General features: G+C 39.7%; 1 pseudogene; it reads left to right on the top strand.

The window, feature by feature from the left end:
• Positions 1 to 1,905: 1,905 nt before the first annotated feature.
• LOC141973483 (mothers against decapentaplegic homolog 1-like) lies at positions 1,906 to 3,300 on the top strand (annotated as a pseudogene).
• Positions 3,301 to 15,953: the final 12,653 nt, after the last annotated feature.

Raw genomic sequence — 15,953 nt, forward strand, 5'->3', positions numbered from 1 at the left:
GGGCAGGACAATGTACAGAATAACAGCGGGCAGATTATGATTATAGAGTGGGTGTTTTTGCTTACACAGTCAAAAATTTCTGTGTTGATGCGCTCTGAAGTGGTTGGACTTATACTTCGTAAAAATAGAGATTGCATCAAAGAAATTTCAGGTAGTGAGCCCGAGGATATTAGCATTCTGGCTCGTTCAGAAGACTTGGAATGGCTGCTTAGCCATTCTGCCCCAATGCAGGAAGCCTTGTTTGGTTACCCAGGAATCGTTCATAACAAACAACTGAAAGGGCAGCTGTGGCAGGTATTACGTAACCAACAGTGGATTGATTGAGCTCTCACTTTTGTCAATGTCACTTGTCTCTGGTTGGACAGTGTTCACAGATGCCAGGAAGCGGATGCGGCGAGCTGTGTGCGTCTGGAAGGAAAAAACAAAATGGCAAAAACATGTGCTGCATGTGGATGGACAAGACAGCTTACAGACACTGGAGTTACAGGCAGTATATCGGGCTTTTCAGCACTGGCCAGGTGAACCTTTGAATGTAGTATCAGATTCGCTTTATGTCATAGGGATTGCACAACACATTGAAGACGCACTACTTAAAAGGACCAGGAATCCGAGATTGAACCAGTTGTTTCAACTCTTATGGTGCATGCTTGGTCAGTGAAAGCATCCCTACTGTATTCTTCATATCCAGAGTCATCTATGGGATAAAGGATTAGGGGAAGGAAACAATGAAGCCGACAAAGCAATTAGCCTAGTAACTTATATTCCACCCTTGAACTCATTTGAACAAGCCAGCAATAGCCATGAAACATTTCCTCAGAACGAGCATTCCTTGCAAAGGCAGTTTAAACTAACACATGTGGAGGCACAAGGAATAGTGCGAGCTTGCCCTCAATGTAGCCATTATGGCCCTGGTCTTGGTCTTGGAGTCAGTCCTAAGGGACTAAAGGCCTTGGAGCTATGGCAAATGGATGTGACCCATGTGTCTGAGTTTGGGAGACTAAAATATGTCCATGTGTCCGTAGATACCTTTTCTAAGTATTTTTGGGCCACCGCCCAACCTGGGGAAAAAGCATTGCATGTGAAGAAACATTCAACAGCATGTTTTGTGGTTATGGGCGTTCCAGAAAAAATAAAAACTGACAATGGCCTGGCATACACTAGCCAAAGTGTTAGAGCCTTCATGCGGACATGGAATATCAAACATAGCACAGGAATACCCGATTCCCCAAACGGGACAAGCCGTGGTGGAACAGGCTAACAGAATTGTCAAGGAATACCTAGAGAAACAAAAGAGTAATGCCAAGCATGACCCAACACAAAGACTAAACAAAGTGTTGTTTACCTTGAACTACCTCTGTATTACAGAAGGAAGAGAAGAGCCTCCTGTCGTTATTCACCATGTGACAGTAAAAGCTGGCCGACCCCACTCTTTACACAGTTTCTTTGTGCATTATAAGCACCCGTGCACCGGGAGATGGGAGGGACCAGCTCCAGTTCTGTTTAATGGTCGAAGGTACATGTGTGTCTCAACAGGTGAGGGGCCACTGTGAGTACCGAGTCGTTTTACCCGTGCTGCATGTCCACCAGAGAGGAGCGTATCCTCTGGAGATGACGAAGACACCTCAGAGACCTCATTCATTGAACTCAACTAGGACTCCAGCCTCGGCAGATGTCCTCAGAAGAGGTTCTCAGCTGGAAGAGTTTAAAGTGATGAGAGGGTCGTGTCTGTCAAGAGGGGATGTCAGTGCTGCCTTCCTGGGACAGGAGGACTGAAAAGGAGGAGCCTGAATCATTTGATACAGGTTGCTTTTAACTACTGACACAGTCTGCTGTACCTTGGTTGTAGCGGGAGAATGGAAGGGTCTCTCCTGCTTGGTTCTGGGATATCACCGCAATGGGGTCACCATGAGTGTGACCAGTTTATTCTCCTTTACCAGCCCAGCAGCGAAGAGACTGTTGGGATGGAGACAGTGCGACGAAGAAGAAAAATGGGCAGAGAAAGCTATTGAGGCGCTACTGAAACAACTGATGAAGAAAAAGGGTGCTATGGAGGAGCTGGAGAAAGCCTTAAGCTGCCCTGGTCAGCCCAGTAGCTGTGTCACAATCCCTCGTCCCTCAGATGGCAGGCTTCAGGTGTGCCACTGGAAAGGGCTCCCGCATGTCATCTACTGTAGAGTGTGGCGTTGGCCGGACCTGCAAAGCCATCATGAACTGAAATCACTGGAGTGCTGTGAATTCCCTGTTGGTTCGAATCAGAAGTTTGCATCAATCCCTGCCACTACAAGCGGGTTGAGAGTCCTGTCCTTCCTCCAGTACTGGTCCCGAGACACAGCAAGTACAACCCCCAGCACAGCCTCTTGACCCGATTCTGTAATCTGGGACAAAACGAGCCCCACGTGCTGCACAACGCTGCTTCCCCAGACTCCTCCCAGCAACCCAATAGTCACCCGTTCCCTCACTTGCCCAACGGCAGCTGTCCAAATTCGCCTGGAAGAAGCAGCAGCACCTACCCACGTTATCCAACCAGCTCAAACCCAGGAAATCCTTTCCAGATGCCAGCTGATGCTCCCCCTCCTTCTTACCTGCCTCCAGAACGTCAGACGGCACATGATACCTCCCAACTCATGGATATCAACATGATGGCACCCGCAATTCCCCCGATATACACAGAAAGGTTGTTCAGGCAGTTGCATATGAAGAACCAAAGCATTGGTGTGTTCCATTGTCTACTATGAGCTGAATAATCGCGTCAGGGAGGCATTTCATGCCTCTTCCACCAGCATTGTGGTGGACGGCTTCACTGACCCGTCAAACGGTAAGAACAGATTTTGCTTGGGACTGCTCTCAAACATTAACCGCAATGCCACCATTGAGAACACCAGATGGCATATTGGCAAAGGTGCTCATCTCTGTTACGTTGGTGGGGAAGTGTATGCTGAGTGCCTGAGCGACAGCAGTATTTTTGTACAAAGCCAGAACTGCAACTACCACCATGGGTTCCATCCCACCACAGTCTGCAAAATCCCCAGTGGCTGCAGTTTGAAGTTTTTCAATAATCAGGAGTTTGCCCAGCTGTTGGCTCAATCAGTTAATCATGGTTTTGAGACAGTGTATGAGCTTACTAAGATGTGTACTCTCCGTATAGGTTTTGTAAAGGGTTGGGGAGCTGAGTACCGTTGCCAAAGCGTAACAAGCACTCCATGCTGGATAGAGATACATCTGCATAGTCCCCTTCAATGGCTGGATAAAGCATTTACTCGGATGGGCTCTCCTCATAATACCATTTCCTCGATGTCTTAAAGGGTCTTGAGTTCCTGCACTTCGAGAGGGGTTGTTTGTACATTAAGCGGTGCATTCTTAAAATAACCAAGCAAGTCTGAATTGTCAAAAAAAAAAAGAAAAAGGGGGATATGTAGGGAAATTTATAAAGAGAAGTGGTCATACAGTATTGCTAGACAAGTTGGACAATCCTGACTGGCTTGCTGAACTGCAGCTGTCCTTGGAGTCATCTTTGGAGCCATATAATGCAAAGCCCTGGAGTAAACAACAGGGTTAGGGACATGTAGAATGGGATGCTGCAGCCACAGAGGGGAGTGCCCTCAGGCAGGTTTGGCTTGTGGACCACTTATGCTGCACCACTGAGGAGTCAGCTGTGGCGCGTGAACTGAGCTCAGGGACCAGTCACGAGTTATTATTGCATGCATGTTGTCTCATGCACTACGTTTAAGTTATATATACTGGCCAGTTGCCTAATAAAGTTGGAACAAGTTGGTAAATCATATTGGTGTGCACGCTTGTTACCCGGGTGATACTGCTACCGTGACATTCTTTTTTTTTTTTTTTTTTTTTTCACGTGCAGGAAAATAGAACAGATCTGAACATGGTTTTTCTACTTGTTTGGCAGATATCTAGCCTGTAGTTTAGTCTAAGTAGCAAGTTAATTGCCAAATGGACCATAGGTGGGTCAGGGGCACTGTAGAATTTTTGTACTAGCCAGGGGCAACTTGCTACTATGAAGTACTAGAAGCAAAAATTTAGAACTAGTTGCTACTCTGTTAATTTAACCAGTTAAATTAAAAGTATTTAGTTATTTCCTTACTACTTGAAGCTGTGATGTGATGAACAGAGAGAAGGGATTTGTCCCACAAGTGTGGATGAATCCCTGAAAAGGTCATGCTTACCAAAGCTGAGAGAACACTTCTGAGGGATAGATAAGAAAAACAACTCTGTCAGTCCCTGTGCTGTGGAAGACAGCAGCCATTTTTTTTATTGTTTTGGTTTTGCTGATGTAAGTTCAGTTGCCCAAATCCTCAGCTCCCATGAGGATCTCACACAGAAGAAAAATATTCTTAGGAGGGAGCTTAAAACTGAGATGATGGCTCACAATAGGAGTTACAACACATACAATGTAAGGTATCTTGACCAAAAAGAGAATAAGTGCCTAAGGCATTTAAGCAGCAACCAAATAAAGGTTGTCACGTTACAGATTTTGATGCGGTCACCTGTCACGTGCCACAGATAAACTTTTAAGCCTTTAGTTTAGGCATTTTTATTTCTATCTGGCTTTGCGTGTCTTGTCAAGGTCATATATAGCCACTCTGGTAGCTGACATTTGAGGTTAGAATTTCAGTCCAGTGCCTTACCCACAAGATTATCTTTATGCTTAGACACTAGAGACATCTTTTGAGAAGTTTGGTCTGTGGTTCAGATTGCAAACAGATTTCCTGTCTTCTACAGTAAACATTTCAAAGAGGGATAGCTTTTGGTTTGAGGTGACACGAGGATCTAGCACTCAACGGTTGCCCTTCAAAAGTGGAACGTAATGCTGTAATAATACATTTAATACGGGTCTTCTCCTGTTCTCCCCAGTTTAGGCTGGAAAGAGAATTTCATTCTGTCAAGGCCAAATAAAATTTTATATTTAATCTGCCTTCGTCATTTGAGGTTCCTTAACACTTCAGTGCTCATATGACTCTAAGAACATGCTGAAAACCAGTTGAAAAACATGCTTGTTTGAGGCCCTAAATTCAGCATTAAACAATTGCAAAACTAACTAGTCATTTTTCAGTTAAAGACACACATTTGAATTGTATCAGAGCACCAGCCTTGGCATCTTAGTTTCAACATCAAGTAGGTTTCAGTAAGGCAGTTTATATTCAACAACCTGCTATTAGCATGCACCATAATATCAAAGCCTCTGTAGATTTCTAGTCTCAAAGTTAATCTTCATACTGCTTTTTTATCACCCAAACACAGTCCAATGTGTTTTAAAGATCTGTCTCACTTCCAGTCACTCCTGACCCTATATATCATGAGTATCTTTTATTTTTCTGGAACAGTGGCATAAAAAACATCCCAGACTGTGTGTAGTGGAAATGTTAGCAGATATATTTACAATGTTTTCTAAAACATGTCTTGAAAAATTGGAGGCTGCCTTCTTTTTGTCTATAAATTTTACAAAAGATAAAGAGCTTTCAGTTGATGACTTGCCGCTTTTATTAATTATTTGAATCTCCCAAGTATCTTTTGAGAATAAAAAAGAATAGTCTCTCATTAAACAACAGAAAATGAAGAAAAAAAATTGTCAGAAATAGTATTTCTTTTGTTTGTTTCCATGAATAATGTGAACGGATAATGATGCTCAGACTCTGTGTATGGTGGACTGACACTTCAGGGTCTGAGCTTAAAGAAAAGAAAGCCAAGTAATACATGACTTTATCTACTAACTACATAGTGACCTGTTGTGGAGAATAGGTAAGCAAGGCAGTTTCTTGGTATTTGACCTTGCAGGTAGAGTTCAAAACCTGAATGAATGGTATGAATTGTCTAAAAATTAAGTGGAAGAATTTGGGGTGTACTGGGATTCTTGAAGTCCTGCATATCAGTATGGTGGATGCTAAACTGACTCAAGGAAGAGGTGTCCTGGATCTCTTGGTCTCCTGGCCATACAGACATCTTCTCTGCTTGCAATGTGTGTGAGTATAGGGTTCACAGGGTAGAACCAGTCCCTTATTGATAACGAATTTGGCTCAGGGCTTTATATCTCAAATGTCATTTACTTTGCATATACTTTTTCATTTAAAACACAACTAGAGAAGAAAATAACCCCACCAGTCACTTTCTGCGTAATAATCTGAGTGCATTTACAATTCTTTGTTTCCTGAGAAAATGATATAACCGTTAGTTTAGAAGGTGTGCAGGATGTGGCCATCTTCCCACTTCTCACCATGAGGATTGTTACTGTAGAGACAAGGGGCCAGATTAGTGTGGCTGAAGAGGAAGAGAGAGAGGGGAAACTTGCATCCATTTCAATGATAAGGATATACTCAGGAACAGAAAGAGTCCTAGGTTCTGCTTCTTGGTTCCAGGACGTTCTTTACAATGAAAACCAGCTTGATGTAGTCATAGTAGTCACTGTAAATTGGTTCAACATATCATCACAAAGAGAATGGCAGAACGATTTCAAACTTCTTGCCAAACTTCAAATCCCTTCTTCAAAGCATAGTGATGCTAGTGTTGCTCAGAGTAAGCTGCTGTAATGTCTTTTGAAAACAGGATGTTTTTAATGAAGAATGTTGTTTGAACAATGTTCTTTTTCACTTCTGACATTTGGCTTCTTATTTACTAAGTCTAATGAAAGGTAATTTGCATTTTGATTTAAAAAAAATAGCAGAGAAAGATGTTCTCAAACAAAACTTTTGGGTGGCATGTAATGATGAAAACTCTGTATTTGCCTCCTCTGTTGAGCTCAAGATAAGTATCCTGAAATGTGACATTAATTTTCTATAAAAAGTTTCCAGAATCATAGAACAATTTAGGAATTTAGGTTTTTGGAAAAGAACTTCAAGATTATTGAGTCCAACCATTAACCTAACACTCCCAAGTCCACCACTAAACCATATCCCTAAGTGCCACATCTACACATCTTTTAAATACCTTCAGGGATGGTGAAACAACCACTCCTCAGGGCAGCCTGTTTCAATGCTTGACAACCCTTTAGGTAAAGAAATTTTCCTACTATCCAGTCTAAACCTCCCCTGGTGCAATGTAAGGCCTTTTCTTCCTGTCCCATGTCTTGTTACTCGGGAGAAGAGACTGACACTCATCTCCATTACAACCTCCTTTCAGGTAGTTGTAGAGAGTAATAAGGTCTCCCCTCAGCCTCCTTCTCTGCAGGCTAAATAACCCCAGTTCCCTCAGCCAGTTCTCATAAGACTTGTCCTCTAGATGCTTCACCAGCTTTGCTGCTCTTTGGCTGCAGTCCAGCACCTCAATATCTTTCTTGTACTGAGGGACCCAAAACCAAACACAGTATTTGACATGCAGCATCACCAGTGCTGAGCACAAGGAGACAATCACTTCCCTGGTACTGCTGGCCACATTATTTCAGATATAAGCCAGGGTGCTGTTGATCTTGGTCACCTGGGCACACTGCCAGCTGATATTCAGTCAGCTGTCAACCAACACCTCCAGGTCCTTTTCCACCAGGAATCTTTCCACTCACTCTTCCCCAAGCCTGTAGCATTGCAGGGGGTTGTTGTGACCCAAATGCAGGATCCGACACTGAGCCTTGTTGAATCTCATGCAGTTGGCTTTGGCTCATTGATCCAGCCTGTCCAGATGCCTCTGTGGAGCCTTCCTACCCTCAAGCAGATCAACACTTCCCCCTAGACTAGGTGTCATCTGCAAACTTACTGAGGGTGCACTGGATCCCCTCATCTAGATCATTGATAAAGGTATTAAACAGAACTGGCCACAATACTGATCCCTGAGGAACACCACTTGTGACTGGCTGCCAACTGGATTTAACTCCATGGTCCCAGTCACCGAGCCAGTTTTTTATCCAAATTACACCTGTCCAAGCCATGAACACCCAGCTGCTTCATGGTGTCAAAGGCTTTACTACTTCCACAGTCTTTCCCTCAACCCCTGAGTGGGTCATCTTGTCACAGAAAGAAATGAGGTTAGTCAAGCAGGACCTGCTTTTCATAAACCTATACTGACCAGGCCTGATCACCCGGTTATCCTGTACATGACATGTGAAAGAAGAACCATACAAGGGAAATTTGGTACAACTACACCGGGAAGTAGGATTGGTAGCTACGATGAAAATACAGTAAAAGTGGAGACGAACAACATGGATACTGTAATGGAAAATCTGTGCCTTTATGGAAAACCTATGAATAATGTGTTTTATTTATGTTTAATTGATTCACAGTATCTGTGTGGTATGATGCACCTGTGTTTTCAAAAAGAAGGATGGTTTTGGTCTGATCATGTACAACTATTTCTTTGCTCTTGAGTTATTTTATTTCATCTTGAAATTTCTGTTTCTTTCATGAGATCAATATGGAATTATTACTGGAGTTTTGAGTCCTGTCATTTGTGTTTTCTTATTAAACATAAGAATAACCATGGGCAAGCTCACGACTTGTTTAGGGTTGATTTGCGGAAAAAAGACTCTACAACTCGAATAGAGTTATAAAGCAGATATGTTTACTTTGGCCGGGGTGCAAGGGGATTTCTCCATAAAACCTGCACACCCGCCACACATTTTACCAAAAACTTATAGAGTGTGGATATCTATATTCATTGGATTATGTAGCACAAACATACATATGCATGAGTAAGGCTGGGTTAGTTTGAAAGGCTGATGTCAGCAGTTTATGTCATCTTTGCATCTGCGCATTGCCTCCTGGTGGGCATCTTCGGGGGTCTTTGGGAAGAAGGCTCATAGTTTTTCTCACTTTGTTTTTTCCCTGGAGCATGTGCAGATTCTCTTGGCCAATTTCCTGAACAACAAGAGTATTTTTCAGACAGTTTACTTTCTATCTTATCTAAGAGAACCAATAGAACTTCTACCATTCGTATATGGCTATCTTTACTCATTAGCAAAATTCCAACTAGTTAGAGACACCTGCTACTCAAGTCCAAAAGTATAATATTTTGCTGAACATTGCAATCCTTGGTAGATTTTCACAGTGAAATGCTTTGTTTTGATGAACACAGTAGTCTTTGGTAAAATTCCACAGAACAGTCTGGGCAAGCAGGATTCTTAGCAATATTAGAAAAAGTACTATAACTTGCTGTAAATAAGTAAATAAGTTACTAAGCAGTTTTCTATAAGTAAATAAGTAAATAAATCTCAAAACAAGTAATAATTTCTCTGTATCAGGGTACATTTCATGGATGTACAGCATCCTGATCACTCCTGTCCTAAGGCAGAGGAAGCAGAAATGTAAGAGGCTTTCTAGTGCTGACCTCAACTAATTAGCTGCTCATAACCATGACAGATGTTCCTTTTTTTTCTGTATTATATAATATTGGTGGTAATGTTCAGAAAATGGCCTGTTGCAACAGAGAGGCTAACTACTTATTTCCAGATATTTAGAACATTATATCTGGGATGTGTAGGATTTCTTTAGATTATTATAGATGCAGTTAGCTGTCTATTAGACACTCAGGCTTGGTGAGTGTTAGAGTAAAGTAAATGTTACACATGTTACATCTTAGAGTAAACTAACTAAACTGGACACATTCTTATATGAGGTTTGTATGAAAACCCAGCCAATTTAGCTTGACTCTTACTTTCTGGATCTCAAACAGCAAACTTGTTAACTAAATTGTTAGAGCAGGAGTAGACAGGAGGTAGATTGGAGTCTGTAGAGGGTAAGGTTGGAGGGCAGAGAGAGGAGATTCTTAGTTTAAATTAATTTTGGCTCTGGATGGGTATTAGCAGAGTCTGGGTTAATATTTATCTGCACTGGTTGGATGATTTCCACACAGTCCTCGGTTCCATGAACAAGCAAGCTAGGGACATATGGTCTCTGTGAAACTAACATAAAGTGAGGTCACAGATGGTTGAAAACCATCTTACATATTGTTCACTGACTACATGGACAGGAAATTGGCAAGGACTGGCTTGGCAAATGCAGGAAACAAGTTGGGGACACAGATGCAAGTGAATGTTCATTTATAAAAGAGGCAAATGTCATTAGCGAAAGTTATTAAAAACATGTCTCTCGTTAGATTTAGGATGAGGTTTTTCATGCTACCAGGTACCGCTGAGCACTTTTTGGGGAGGGGACACTTTTCTGGAAGGAATGGAAATTGGAGATAACTTGTCAGAAATAATACAGATGATAAGCAGTTTAGAAAACATGACCTCCAAAACAAGTGTGAAATAATTCCATTTGTTTATTCTGGAAAAGAGAAGAATGAAGAAGGGATATGATAACAGGCTTCATATGCACAAAAGGTTATTGTAAAGAAGATGGTGATCGAGTATTTTCATCCCTGCAAAAGATAGAACATGAATTAGTTAGATTATTTTTTACAAACACAATTTCTATTAGATGTTAAGAAAAACTTTCACACCAAAAGGCCAGTTCAAGACCCAAGCAGTCTACCTGAAGAATCAGAATTTCCATAAATAGGTATGTTGAAACTGTTGGATGAACTTCTGACAGGGATGGTCTAGGTAATGGATTATACCCTAAACAAAAGGTTTGGAATAGAAAAATGATCCATTTTATATCTCCAGTTCACCGTAAAAGTAATAAGTACTAGGCAAATGTAAAATTATCTGGAAATTTTCAGACAGATTCAGTAATTAATTGTTTGGTTGTTTTACTGGATAAACTGCCTAATTTCATATGTGACATTATTAATGATTCATAATCAACAAAACCAGCATAGATTTTCTTATTTGTTATGTTCTAAAACAAGCCATAGTCTTAATGGTTAGATGAATAATTTTCAGCCCATTTGCAGATTCAATGGAAATGGAGATGTGAACCTATATTCAGCAAATTAGGTATAATTGATGATAGGTTTGTTTTTCATAAACCTTTGGATTCTTTTTGGAACTATCTGCACAGAATACATTCAGAATTATTGATTTAAATCAGATTCCTTATACATAGCATACAAAAATTTAATTATAATCAGAAAAGCATGTGGGATAGCCCAGGGTTATATAAGTCAGCTAGCACTATATAATTTCTGGTACAGGATTTGTGAACCAGAGAATGAAAGCATAGTAATAGCTAGTAGGCCTCAAAGGAAATTTTGACCTTATGAAGTAAATTAGATTTTCTTTAATATGATAACAAGTGTGATAGATAGAAGTATCTGTGTAGATATACTACATTTCAGAAATTTTCTATTTAGCATCATATCATATTGCAGTTACAAACTTTATGAAATAGCATAAAACATATGTTAAATGATATACCAATTGGAAAAAATAGCAATCACTCAGAGAAAAACAACAGAATAGAGGGTTTAGACAGGAGTTCCACAAGTGAGCATATGAGGCCTGATGCTCTTCAGGATTTTAATCAATGACCTGGACATAAACATAATCTTCTTACATACCTGTAAGTTAATAAAAAAACATTCCATGGCAAAAGGTGAACTAGTCTCATTCTGAGATTTATAAGTAGGGGTGATAAAACTAGAAAATTTTGCTTTGCTTCTGTGTGGTAGGATACTGTAGTCACTATAGACACTGACACACAAAACCCAGTCTTAAACTTTATCAGAGGTGGAGCAGCAATGTGCCTTATGCTGAGCAACTGAAAGAATTCTATCCAGAAATGTTGAGAGTGATTTGATTCTGGTCCTTCACAGAAAGTAAAACACTGGCTGTCACCGCCTTTTAGCTCCAGTGGGAAAAGGTAGCACTGAAACTAAGATTCGCATTAAAGACAGACAAACCCAAATTTTAAATAAAGTATGTAACGGAGACAAAATTGGGCTCACTCTCTCTTCAGATACTTCTGTCCAGATAAAATTATTTTCAAAAGAATATGCTTTAGTCAAACACAAATTAGACTGTACGCAGTTGCCTACTGATTGAGCTAAATGTAGCTACAATAGAGAAATTTGTGAATATGAAGTGATATTCTCTTCTGACTTAATGCTTTTTTGGTACATGAGAGAAAGACGACCAAGATAATTGTCTTTTTGCAAGAGCAGTTAGCGAAAAATGATATATCTGAGTATGTGTTTAAAAATATTGGTCAAATAATTACTCATGATCAAAGGCACGACAGTCATGGGACTATGGAAGCAGTAGTTCATTAATAAGTGTCAAGTGTTTGCAGTGAATGATTAGATCATTTCTTGTGCTGATGGAATTCTCTTGGTCACTGCAGACAATTAATTGCACCAAATGAGGTCCACCAGCCCACTGTGCAGCCAGCTCACAGCATTTTCTACTTCAGTCTTTTTCCTCTTGTGTCTTGACTTTAATTTTTTCTGGTCTTTTCTCTCCTCTTGCTTATATGGTCTTTATAAGAAGCAATCTTTAGAGCAGAGTGGAGTCCTTACTTGAACATGTCATATAAAACACTGACTACATCAGCTTTATTTGTCCTTTTTTCACCATGTAAACTATTTCCATTCTTCTTTTACATTGCTGTTCTTCCAAAGAGTGAAGTCTGTGGCAACTGAGAAGAGCTGCCAAACTGTTCTGAACTTCTTCCTTAATGGGTTTTCCAAAGCATGTTCAGGGATAGAGATCTGGTTTACCATGCATGCTAAACTGTCTCAATGTTCCTGTAGAAGCGCCTGGGTTGGTACGGGCCTCATAACACGCGCCTGGGTAAACACAGACTGTTGCACAGTCAGTACTGTGAGTCCATACAGTACCAGCTATATGCCTTTGCAGAGAAGAATAAGAGCAAGAGTGTGTCTTATTCAGTTCTACCTAGGTGGCAAGAAATTTGTGGTGGATTTCATGCTCAATGAAAGAAGGCAGGAAACAGCACGAGATTTCTATGTATTGCAATAGTATTGCCAGCTGTCCTTTGTTTAATGAGGGTCGTTCTTGTTTACATGGTGCTTGCTTTAAATGTGATCTGGCTGAAGTTAAGATAATTCTCCCTATTTACATAAAAACCAATAATGTTACCAGTAAATGTTTACAACACAGACAATCTGAGAGGGACTGAAGCAAACTAAAATCACATTTAATTTAATAATTAGAACCAAATAGCAACTTGTTTCTAGGACTGGATTTGAAGAAAATTTTAACATCTCCCTAATCAGGCACTGTCCAAATCTTAAATGGAATCTTTTCTGTGAGGTTTTGCAAAGCAAATATAACTAATTCTTCCCAATACACTTTATTTCCATGGTTGTGTTTCTTGGTCTAGCCAGGATTCTTCCTCTACTTTTGTGATGATGCCTGGTCCTTGCCCAGCAGTTTCTTGCAGAGATCCCCTGTGCATAAAACTCTACAAATCACCTTGCTACACTTAGGGCGTATCTTTTAAGTAAAGATTGAGGCTTTAATTTTGCTCTACAGTTCTGATATGATCCTTTTTATTCTTATGTAATATAGCTCTGAGCTAACCATTTGTTTAAAGAAGAAGTAATTACAGGGAAAACATTTTCAACAGAAATGTCATGTGTGGATTTAGATCTATCCAGTCTCTACTTCCTGCTGCTCTTGATCAACACTGCCTATGAAAAAAATCTTTCAGCAGTCCTGCCTATGCTGAAAAACACTGCCTATGAAACAACCTTTCAGCAATCCTGCCTATGCTGAAAAACACTGAGCCTTTATGTTGGTCATTACAGTGCATTGGCAAGGTTCATGTTGTGCTCCTCTGAAATACATGAAATATTTTCTTCCAAAGCACAACTGTATTTGCATGATGACTGTTTTTCTCAGTCACTTTGTTTCCTAAAATAATGAAGTCCTCTTTAGATACTATATTTTAAACTGGTAAATACTAATTTACTTTTAATTCCTTCCCGAACCTATTGAGACAGATGTTCCTCATTCTGAGAAGACCATCGTGATCACATAGTTTAAGGATTATGTCCTATTGCTGTTTGGTTTGGATGCCAGTCCTGAGTCTCCTCATTACAACTATTAAGGACACAGCTGCTAAAATAATTCTTCTGTAAGGGCTGGACACCCTTTCATTGTTCTTCTCTCTCTGCCACACTTAAAGAGTGCTCCATTCAGACTTTCCCTGACGTGTCTTAGATGCATTACTCATCTCATGGTTTGATTGTTGCCTCTGCCTTCAGTATGTCTGCAGGGGTTCTGTTCATGTTCCTTCTTTTAGACTGAGGAATAATAAATCCTCTAAATAAAAATCCATACGGTTTTTACTTTATCTGTCTCATGAATCACTCCTTGAATTCTACCTCTTCAGTAAGGACAATAACCCCATCCTCCCCAATATGGATTAGAGGTATGTGTACTGATACTTTAAACATTCTAAACTATTTATTGTTGTCTGTCATGTTTCATCATATCAGACAAGAGAGTTGTAATCATACTGGAGCATTAATATTTCCCCTCTTACCTTTTATTGTTTGTCACCTAAAGCAATGGAGTTTTGATGACAGAAGTAGCTGTGGCTAAAATTTGTACTTTTGCTATGAATAGTAAACTGATAGCTGCTAAATATACAGAGAAATTAGAACACCTGCCTTAGTGACTTTGAGGTACAAGGCTTTGTCATATGGATTTGTAAGAGCTGTGAACTTTAGAGATGGGCATTATCTTTAAAGGATGCTGATTAAGGTAAATTTCTACCTAAGTTATAGAAGCAAGAGTAGGGGATAATACTGGCACTCCTATGGAGTGAAAAAAATCAAAACATAATGAATTTGGCAAGAAACTACCAGTGGCATAAGTCTGTGTGCATGTGTGTGGTATTTATGACTATTGGGTATAAATATTGTTACTCTTTTATATACATTAACATAGAATTAATTTAAGAAAATGGAGTTTAGGATGTGTAGCATACTATATATTTTATAATAGATCCATATCTTGTTAGTGTTACAATTAACTAGAAGAATAATTTTACCCTCTTCCTGTATTTTAGTTATGTTGAATCCTTGCCATGCTTGCAGGATATGAGCAGTAACAGAATAGTCATGAATATTGTATTTTTTCCCGCTTCTTTATTCAGTGCTTACATAAAATGGTGATACAAAGTGTGAGAAGAAACTGTGAGTGGCTGAGCTGTCTTCAGTATAAATAGATGAAGTATAATATAATGTAGGGTCAGTCTGTCATTTGATCAACTACCGCACTTAAAAAAATTAACCAAAGAAAATAAACATAGAACAAGTACTACAAATTATTAAGCTGTCATCAGATCAAAAACTTGCATTAAACAGATCAAATTGATTTACTGATTAATTTATAGTGCTGTTAGTGACAGCTGAAATAAGTAAAGGTTCTTGGACAGTATCTATAAATCAACTGATACTAGGACACATCACATTTTGAGGAGGAGTAGGTTTATTCACTGTGGCATTATTCTTTCAAGAACCACTGAAAAAATATAGCAATTATCTATGAAAATTACCTGTTGCTTTTTGTGCAAATTACTAAATGTCGAGATGGATACTGACCTTTGTATATTGTAACTGACCGGGTCAGTCGTTTCCTGCAGTCAGTGTACAATGGAAGCTTGAGTCAGACCCAGATTGCATCTCTCTGTAATGCTTAGTAAAAAGGGACCAAATACCATCTTGTTGACATTTCCTGGAAGAGTTTACGCTCTGCTGAAAAAACTTACACTTGGACTGTTTTTGTCACTCTGATTTCTTTTAGTTAGAAAGATTTTAGCTACTTACGTTTCTTTCCCGTTCAGCACTACAACACACTTGTGTAAAGTAATTGGGGTGGCGGAAGAAACTGGATGGCTCTGGGTATTTTTTAATAGGATCTCTACATGTTACTGGCTTGAGTTTGAGCCTGTTGGTAATAATTGATTATTATTATTGTTACTGCCTAGTGTTTTAGTTGATGGTTCATAGAATAATGTAAAATATTGCTATAAGGGACCTTGGAAGAGAGCTAGTCCATCCTCCTGTCTGTGGCAGAATCAACAAAGTAAACCATTCCTGATAGCCCTTACATGCTTAAAACTCAGTAAATTGTACAAATATCCCAGTCAATTTACTGCTGA

This window comes from Athene noctua, chromosome Z (genome assembly GCF_965140245.1).
Source record: "Athene noctua chromosome Z, bAthNoc1.hap1.1, whole genome shotgun sequence".
Lineage (NCBI taxonomy): Eukaryota > Metazoa > Chordata > Aves > Strigiformes > Strigidae > Athene > Athene noctua.